Raw genomic sequence first — 10,918 nt, forward strand, 5'->3', positions numbered from 1 at the left:
GTTATATTGTTTTATAAATTCTAACTTATTTTGTATTACAGTAACAAATATGTAAGTAATTTTAATATTCTCTTTAATTTGGCCTCTTTATTTTTAATATAATTTGGTCACTCATTAATTTAAATTGTTCATAGTTTTTTATTTTATACAAGTATTTTTTAATTATTGCGTTATAATTCTAGCATGTTAATTAAATTGATTCCTTTATTTGTTTCTTTAATTTTTTTTAAATATAATATTCTATGAAGCATGTTGTTTGATTGCATGACATCTTTATTTATTCTGATAAGCATGATATTCTCATCCGCATCACTAAAACTTTTTCATAATAAATTAAAAGGCAATGCACATTTAATTTAAATTATCGAAGGCAATTATCCTAATCCACCTGGGTAGTTTAATTTGATAATTTAAACTGAATGAGTATCCTCCAGTGAAACCATAAAAATATGATAACTTTTAAAATTGATCAGGAGGGTAGAAATAGAAATAGAAATGTTCCCATATTTAAATATATCTAAAGTGAGTCTCTCGCCCTTATTTGGAGGTTTAATTTTGGTACTTATAAATATTTGAATATTACATATCTATATTAAAGAAATGATAATTTCCATTAATAAGAATTTTGTTTGTGGCATAACTTTAAGTAAAGGAATACAATGATCATAATATTTCTTGTTTCCTTCTGAATAAGGGGAAATAGTCACTCTACATTATATTAGGTAGTGTTTCCCTTTGCTTTGAAACACTGAGATGTTAACAATTTCAGTTTAAAATTTTTGAACCTTATATTAGGTGGTGTTCCCTTTGGTTTGAAACGTTAAGATGTTAACAATTTGACTTTAAATTTTTTTATAAGAAAATTAGTGATTCATTGTTTTAGTTGGAAATGAGAGGGATGCCGCTCTACCTTTTATTTGGTGGTTAACGTTCTCTAGTTAAATACACAAATTATTAATTTTCTCTCTAAAATTTTAATTGGTTAAATAGCATTGTATTTTTTAACTAAAAAGGGATCATTAATTAAATTACAATTTGAATTCGTAAATTCCATTGCAAAGAGAATAATTAACCGACTAGGTATTCATTTTCAGACATTGTGGGGTGCTAACCCTTAACCACATGTAATCGTTCTGTACTAGTTTTTCTTGAAAGCAGACCAAAAATTTGTTTTAATAATATTTATAATTAAATTTTATTAAAATGAAAAAAAAGTTTTTGGGTGATCCAATCACATCCAAAACAAAAATTGATGGCGGCTCCCTCGAATCACATTTTTAGATTTTAAAAGGAAAACTCAATTTTAATAAAAAAGAATACCGTAAAATTAACTTTTCAATTTTTCGCTAGGTTACGACATTGAGATGCTTATGGTCTTTACCATAACTAAGAATGCTTTGATCATTTTTGCATTCCACTTATGGCCATTTTAATAATTTATATCATTTAAAGTACCTCGCATCATTTAAAGGTACTTTAGTCACTCCAGGCATTAGAACCTCCGAAAAAACTTATTCATTCATTTTAAAGCGATTTAAAGGCATTCGGTTAAAAGGGTGTAACACCCTCATACCGATGCGGTGACCCGATCCGATCTGAGGTGTCACATTTGAGCCTCCAATCGACTCTAATCCGAGGTATCATTCATTTTAAACCAGCCTCTACGAACGATTGAACTTCCCCTTTCTCACCTCCTTTAAATACGACGACGATGATGACATCACGATCACTCGTCGACTCCTTTCAATACCATGAACATAGTGATGCCATCGATGTCGTCAACAGAGGACTGATCGACGAAGAAATGTCAATGAACTATTTCTTAGGAGAGAGAAAAATAAAAGAGGAAATGGAAAGGAAGAGAGAGAGAAAAACTTACCCATTTTAGAGTTCTCCATAAATGTGGGAGTTTAAACTCCCCACACCTAAAAAATGGCATAATTATACCCTTGGTTCTTCAGTCTTTCCTAAGTTAAGATTTGGTTCAAGATTTTACTAAAAAATTTATTTAATCCCACAAATTAATAAAAAAAAAGAAATTCAACAATCGAGTTTTAATAAAATCTTCAATATATTCTAGTATTACATGACCACAATTCCTCCATTGAACATTAACCATCAAAATACTTAAGTATACTTATTAAAAATAGATGACTCAACATCAGAGTTCCAGCTCAGAAGAGTACGATCATAATCTAGGGGCATGTACTGACCAGACATCTAATGACACTCGACCGACCAGTCTACCCAAAAGGACTAGACTCAACCTAAGCTCTGATACCACTAAATATAACACCCTCAAACTAATACAGTGACCCGATCTGATCCAATGTATAACATTAGGGCCACCAGAGCAACCCACAATAAAAACAACGAAAAATTTAATTTTTTTATTAGACCATTTAAAAGCATTAAAAATAACTATAAACAAACACACAAGTCCAGAAAATCATACATATATTATAGATAGAGTCCATTAATATTTTGTATCAAAACCAGTTTCAAACTCTAATATACAAATAAAATTTGACCTATATACCCCCTAATTATATAGGTACCGTACTCGCCAGCAACGCCGAATGAACTCCTAATGTTGATGTCGATAACTGCATTTAACCTGAAATGGTAAGTAAAAGGGTGAGCTTTGAGAAGCTCAGTAATACAGAACTACCAGATTATGCTAAAGGACATGTAGATAAATGGCAAGTATAAAAATTTTCTTATTGATTCAGGCATCTACAGGTTTTCGTGATGAACTTAGGTTCCACTGATATTTCTTCAAGTAATAGGCAATAAGCTCATAGTTCAGAAGAAATGTTCAGAGGACCAGGTTCAGGAGATAGAAAATAAATGTCTAGTGTATTCCCATAAAACATAAAATAGTTCAAAAAAAGCATTAATAGTTTATTTCAGGAAATATATTTTTAAAATCACTATAATACCCTCCACCCGAACACTCTATATGAAATTCCCTAGAATAGGTATCCATAAGGACTTACCCTAGACCCTTAAGATCTAGGAGTCCAATATGAATGATCAGAACAGAAAGAGATTACCAGTTAGTTGAACCTCAGACACTCCAGAATCCTACCTAATTAATACTCCATTATAAATCAGTTTAACAGTAACCAATAATATCTGATATCATAACCATATATATTATATATTAGAAAACAAAAATCAGAGATTGAGTTTTTATTTAAAATAAAATGTTACCCTCCAACCTACACCAAATGCAAATCCCTAAAACAAGCATCCATAAGGACTTACCCTAGACCCCTAGAACAGAAAGAAATTACCAGCTAACTGAACCTCAGAGTCTCCAGACACCTACCCAGACAGTACCACAATAAACAATTTTAGATACCACCGGTAAAATCGGGAGATCATAAATCAAACATTTTACAGTAACAATAATCCAATGAATAGTTACCAGGAAATAAAAAGTTTCAGATCAATAAAATTAGAACTCAAGAAAAACAGTAAATAGAATCATGTTTTCAAAATCAGTTAAAACTATATAGATAAATATAGCATACAAGGAATATACTAGAGGGTCCAGATATATTTTGGAGGCACTTGGTAGTTATTAGGGAGGGAAAAAAGTGGGACTTTTGTAAATTGGTCAGATTTCAGAATTGAGGTACCTATTAAGGGGTCCATTCTTTAACATATCTAATCAACATTTAAAAATTGATGTTTCATAACTATTTACGATTCGGGTGAATCAATAAGGTATTTAATAACCTTTATATCAGAGTTATTTAAGATCCATATATGATAGGAGTGATTCCATTATTCAAACATTCAAGGGAATTTTTGACATTTCGATTTGCTGAAGAATTCTTAATAATTAACCCAATAAGGGTAAAATGACAATTTGTATTATTCTGGATTTATATCGAACTATCAGAATTGAGCCAAGTCAAACTAATAAGATTCCTACATTGTGATACTTGCCAATCATTCGGGCAGGAAACACTTCACATAAATTCACTTCGTAATACTGACTGCACCAGTCAAACGAATCTCCTTTAGAATCAACATTGAACAAATCTTCAGAAGATGAGCATGTATTTTGATATTGTTTAATTTATTTTTGAACTGTAATAGTATACAAAATAACCGATGCACATGGGTAAAGCTCCAAACTTTAAGGGGGTAATAAAACACTTAGTTAATTGGTGTTTCCAGATCTTATCCAAAGACATTCCCTTAATCCAAGTCATAAAGGTATTTAGGTCATTTTATTTAAGTGTTTATTTTGGAATCTAAAATTATAAGTCGTTTATAATCTCAAAATCTAAAATTGATTATCATTTCTAGTAATTCAACATTTTTATCAATTGTGAGGATTTTTTTGGAACAAATATGTATTTAACGGGTGAATCAATCTTTGAATGGATCAAGAATAACCTTTTAGGATTATTTTCACTTTTAAAATCAACTCAGGTCATTTTTTTATCTCATAAGGGCAATTTTGTCCTTTTATAACCAAGAATTTTCAGTTTTATAGTCCTTTACGAAAATTATCAGAATTTAAAGATCTCGAAGCTAATCGAATAACCAAATATTTCCTATCGGTCTTCCAATTTCTTATGTCGGCCATCTGTTATTTATTCAATTTACTAACCTTTTTATGGAATTCAGTTTGAGTCTAGAGATAATTAATTATACCTAATTGACTAATAATAATCATTCATACAAAATCAATACCAACGTGTACCGAAAAGCATACAAAAAGTAGTATGTATTACCTCGATTTTTTAACCACTTCATTCTATCATTTGATTCCATTAGAACACCTTCGAACTTGAATTCAACATAAAAAATATCTCAGATACATGGCAAAATGAATTGCATTAGAAACATGTCTTAATGGGGGAAAATAGATTGAATCGCAAGATAAAACACTAAAAAACAATTTACCAATTTTGAATTTGGTGAAGCAGACCCCAAAATGGACTCAAGACATCGAAAAACATCAGGATAGGTGGTCCCGAAAAATGTTATTGCCAGTTAATGGTTGGTCAACATCGGTCAATGACCAGTCAACGTCAGTCAGTGCTATACAACTCAACTCAGCTTTACTGGACTACTTGGCTTGTGACTCAGCTAGACGACTTGGCTCGGGCGACCTGGATCGGTTCAAATCGATCCAACCATTTCAACAAACTCTCTTTCTTGCAGACGATGCCCATGCATAGAGGGTCGCACGTGCGATGGCTTCGGTGGTTGGACGATGATTAAAATTTCTAGATCTATAAATCATCGGCTTAGGATTCACGTGCAAGCATTCTTTCATGATAGAGAATGATGAAATTCAGCCTTTACGAACGACTAAAATTCCCCTTTTCACCCCTTTAATGGCAACAGCTATGACGACATCACGGCCACCGATCTACTCCTTTCAATGCTAGGAACATAATGACGTCTACAGTGTCGTCAATGTGTGACTGATCGACGAAAAAATGACGATGAACTATTCTTTAGGAGAGAAAAATAAAAGAGGAAAATGAAAGAAAGAGAAAGAGAAAAAACTTACCCATTTTATAATTCTCCAGAAATGTGGGAGTTTTAAACTCCCCTTGGTCCTTGAGCCTTTCCTAAGTTACGATTTGGTTAGAGATTTTACTAAAAATTCGATTTAATCCCATAAATTAATAAAAGAAAGAAATTCGACAACTGAGCTTTAATTAAATCTTCAACATCTTCTAGTATTACATGGCCATAATTTCTCCATTTAACCTTAACCATCAAAATATTCATTCTCGTCAGAAATCTTCCTCATCAAAATTCCAAAATCTAAATAGAATTCTTCTGGTATAATAAATTAAATCTTAATTACCAATCTTAATCAGAATAACACTTGCTTATCTTCATTGCAACATGCAAACATAATTGTTTTCTTCAGACGTAATGGAATCACCTCGAGTTTTACACTTTTGCCAAGTACAAGAACAATTTCCTCTAATCCCATATTGATCAAGTCATTGAGGTGCAAGGCTCAACACTTATAGAGTTTAAATCTCAGGAAATTATAATAAGAATGGTTCTAGAAATTCTTTAGTTCAGTTCATCAATGCTCTTGGGGGAAATCACCTTGTCAAAGCTTGGAAAAAGTACATTGCTCTTCAATCCGCTTGGGTAACAATTCTTAACCTCAAGATTTTACTTATAAGATTGGATACAAGCTTAACATCACAGAACGTTTAGGTAACATAATCCAATTTCACATAAGGAGTCGGGTCAGAATTTCTCAAATAAGTAACTCTCTGTAACTTGCAAGGCACTTTATAAAATCTGGATGAATGTTGATGAAATTCTGTTATGCATAGGTTGAGCCCTAAAGAACAGAATACTTAGGTAAACTTATTAGAAATAGAGGACTCGATATCAGAGTTCCAGCTCAGAAGAGTACGACTATAATCTAATGGCATGTACTGACCAGACATCTTATAACAGTCGACCGACCGGTCTACCCAAAAGGACTTGATTCAACCTAAGCTTTGAAACCACTAAATGTAACACCCTCAGATTGATGCAGTGACCGATCCGATCCAAGGTGTCATATTAGGGCCACTGGAGCGACCCACAGTAAAAACAACGAACAATTTAAATTTTTTATTAAACCATTTAAATGTCGTAAAGTAACTTTAAACAAAAACACAAGTCTATAAAATCATACATATATTATCAATAGAGTCCACTAATATTCAGTATCAAATCCAGTTTTAAACTCCAATAGAAAAATAAAATGTGACCTACATGCCCCTAATTATACAGGTATCGTACTCGCCAGCAATGCTGAAAGAACTCCCAATGCTGATGTTGATAACTGCAAAAGATTTAATTTTTAATCTGAAATAGTAAGTAAAAGAGTGAGGTTCGAGAAGCTCAATAATACAGAACTACCAGATGATGCTAAAGGACATGTGGATAAATGGCAAGTATAAAAATTTTCTTATTGATTCAGGCATCTACAGGTTTTCGTGATGAACTGAGGTTCCACTGATATTTCTTCAGGTACTAGACAGGATGCTCATAGTTCAGAGGAATCGTTCAAAGGACCAAGTTCAGGAGATTGAAAATAAATGTCTAGTGTGTTCCCATAAAATAGAAAATAGTTAAAAAAGTAGTAATTTATTTCAGGAAATAGATTTTTAAAATCACTATAATACCCTCCACTCCATATGAAATTCCCATAACAAACATCCATAAAGACTTACCCTATACCCCTTAATATCTAGGAGTCCTATATGAATGATCATAACAGAAAGGAATTACCAGCTAGTTGAACCTCGGAGACTACAGAATCCTACCCAATTAATACCCCACTATTAATCAGTTTAACAATAACTATTTATATCAGATATCGGGAGCCATATATATTATACATCATAAATTAGAAATCAGAGATTGGATTTTTATTTAAAACACAAAGTTACCTTCCAACCATACACCAAATGCAAATCCCAGAACATGCATCCCTAAAGATTTACCCATTTACCCTAAACCTCTAGGATCTAGGAATCCAATATGAATGATCATAACATAAAGGAATAATCAACTAAGTGAACCTCAGAGTTTCCAGACACCTACCCAGACAGTACCCTAAAAAACAATTTCAGATAGCACCAATAAAATTAGGATATCATAAATCAGACATTTTATAGTAACACTAATCTAGAGAACAGGTACCATGAAATTAAAAATTTTAGATCAGTAAAATCAGAACTCAAGAAAAAAAGTAAAAAGAATCATGCTTTCAAAATAAGTTAAAACAAGACAGCTAAATATAGCACACAAAGAATACACTAGAGGATCCAGATTTTTTCGAGGCACTTGGTAGTTATTAGGGAGGGAAAACATGGGACTTCTATAGATTAGTCAGCTTTCATAATCAAGGTACCTATTAAGGGATTCATTCGTTAACATATCTAATCAACATTTAAAAATTAATGTTTCATGACTATTTACGATTTGGGTGAATCATGAAGGTATTCAAGAACCTTTATATCAGACTTATTTAAGATCCAAATATGATAGGAGTGATTCCATTATTTAGACATTCAAGGGTATTTTTAACATTTCGATTTCCTGAATAATTCTTAATAATTAACCCAATAAGAGTAAAACAGTAATTTGTATTATTTGGGATTTATATCGAACTATCAGTATTGAGTCAATTCAAACTAATAAGATTCCAACACTACGATACTTGCTAATCATTCGGGCTGGAAATGTTTCACAGAAATTCACTTCTTAATAATGACTGCACCAGTCAAACAAATCTCCCTTAGAATAAACATTGAACAGATCTTCAGAAGACGAAAAGGTATTTCAGTGTTGTTTAATTTATTTCTGAACTGTAATAGTATCCAAAATAACCAACGCGCATGGGTCGAGCTCCAAACTTTAAGGGGTAATAAAAACTTAGTTAATCGGTGTTTTCATAGTCTATCTAAAGACATTCCCTTAATCCAAGTAATAAGAGTATTTAGGTCATTTTCTTTGATTCAGTTGTATGACTCATTTCTAGTAATTTAGTTATCTGATGTTTATTCCAGAATCTAAAATTCTAAGTCCCTTGCAATCCCAGAATCTAAAATCGATTATCATTTCCAGTAATTTAGGATTTATATCAATTATCAGGATTTTTCGAAACAAATCGGGTATTTAGCAGGTAAATCAGTCTTTCAATGGATCAAGAATGACTTTTTAGGATTATTTTCACTTTTAGGATCAACTCGAGTCATTTTTATCTCACAAGGGTAATTTTTTCCGTTTATAACCAAGATTTTTATTTTATTTTATAGTCCTTTACAAGATTATAATAATTTAAAGATCCCGAAGCTAATCGAATAACCAATTATTCCTATTGGTATTCCAATTTCTTATGTCAGTCATCTGTTATTTATTCAATTTACTAACCTTTTTACGTAATTCAACTCGAGTCCAGAGATAATTAATTATACCTAATTGACTAATAATAATCATTCATGCAAAACCAATACCAACGTGTACTGAAAAACATGCAAAAAGTAGTATTTTATTACATCGGTTTTTTAAGTCACCTCAGTCTATCATTTTGATTCCATTTGAATACCCTCGAACTTGAATTCAACATCCAAAAATATCTCGGATACATGGCAAAACGAATTGCATCATAAACATGTCTTAACCGGGGGAAACGAATTGAATCGCAAGATAAAATGCTGAAAAAAAGTTTATTGGGTTTGAATTTAGTGAAACGGACCCCTAAAAGGACTCAGAACATCGAAAAACATCATGATAGGTGGTCTTTTAAAAAGTCAACGCCGGTAAACAACCAGTCAACGATCGATCAACGCTAGATGACTTGGCTTGCGGCTCGGCTCGGACGGTCTGGATCGGTTCAAATCGATCCAACCGGTTCAATAAACTCCCCTGCTTGCAACAACGTCCACGTGCAGAGGGTGGCGGGTGCGGCGGTTTTAGCGGTCGGATGACGATCAAATTTTCTAAATCTTTAAATCATCGACTTGATTCAAGTGCAAGCATTCTTTTGCGACAGAGAGCGAAGGAGAGCGATGAAAATCAGCCTCTACAAACGACCAAACTTCCCCTTTCTCACCTCCATTAACGGCGATGGCCATGATGATATCACGACCACCGGTCAACTCCTTTTAATGCTAGGAGCATAGTGGTGTTGACGGTGTCGTCAACGGACGATTGATCAGTGACGAAATGGGGATGAATTGTTATTGAGGAGAGAGAAAAATAAAAGAGGATAAGGAAACAAATAGATAAAAAAACTTACCCATTTTAGAATTCTCAAGAAATGTGGGAGTTTTAAACTCCCCGCACTTGAAAAATGACATAATTATGCCCTTGACCCTTGAGCATTTTCTAATTTACAATTTGGTTCGAGATTTACTAAAAATTCTATTTAATCCCCCAAATTAATAAAAGAAAAAAATTAACCCCTAAGTTGGGGTGTGACGGGGGTGTTTTTAGTCTTTTAACATTGGGGGGGCATGGATACCACTAATTCCGGAGTATTGGTACTGCTAAGTCAAGGGTAACGTTGCTTTATCTTTAGTATCGATACTAAATGGCACATTGGAATCTTATGAATCGTTTAGTATCGATATTAAATGGCACATTGGAATCTTATGAATCGTTTAGTATCGATATTATCTAAGGGGGCATCAATATAGCATTAATCAATATCAATACTCACCCCTATAAACCTAAAATTTTAAATTTAAATTTATCTGATATCGACAATATATGAATAATATTAATATTACAACCCAAACAAACTCAGAACAAAACTAAAAATATCACTCTAAAGCGACTCTAAACACTTATTTTAAAGCCTGTATAATTTCTAAAGTTAATGGAATTATTAAATCATCATTTTTACCATCTTATTGATGTCAAATAATCATATCTTTAAAACATGCTTAACACTCAAAACACCCAGCATATAAAACATCAAATTTATGAAATATATAAATTATTTTAAAGTATAAAGTATACTACCTTCATGCAAAACCCAAAAGAAAACTCTTTTACTCAACTACTACTAGCATTCTTCCTATTTCACTAGAAGGTTCATCAACTTCTTTCACTAATTAACCAAGCACAAAATAAATTACAAACATGAATAAGAGTTAAAAGGGAGTAAGAAAATAAATCTAGAATATAAAACACGATGAAAGTAACTTGAAACAACCCATGACCAAGAATCCCTCTAAAATCCCAAGTTAGCTTGACACCATTTTATGAGGAAGACGATGAGCTTTTCTAAAAGCTCTAGAGTTGATCAATAATCTTACCCAGGGTTTCAAATCGCGGTTGCGGTCGCGTTTTCGGTCATTTCGGGTTTACCGTGATTGTGGCCGTCGCGAGCGCTATTACGACTGTAGCG

The sequence above is a fragment of the Hibiscus syriacus genome, unplaced genomic scaffold, assembly GCF_006381635.1.
Source record: "Hibiscus syriacus cultivar Baekdansim isolate YM2019G1 unplaced genomic scaffold, ASM638163v2 tig00111157_pilon, whole genome shotgun sequence".
Classification (NCBI taxonomy): domain Eukaryota; kingdom Viridiplantae; phylum Streptophyta; class Magnoliopsida; order Malvales; family Malvaceae; genus Hibiscus; species Hibiscus syriacus.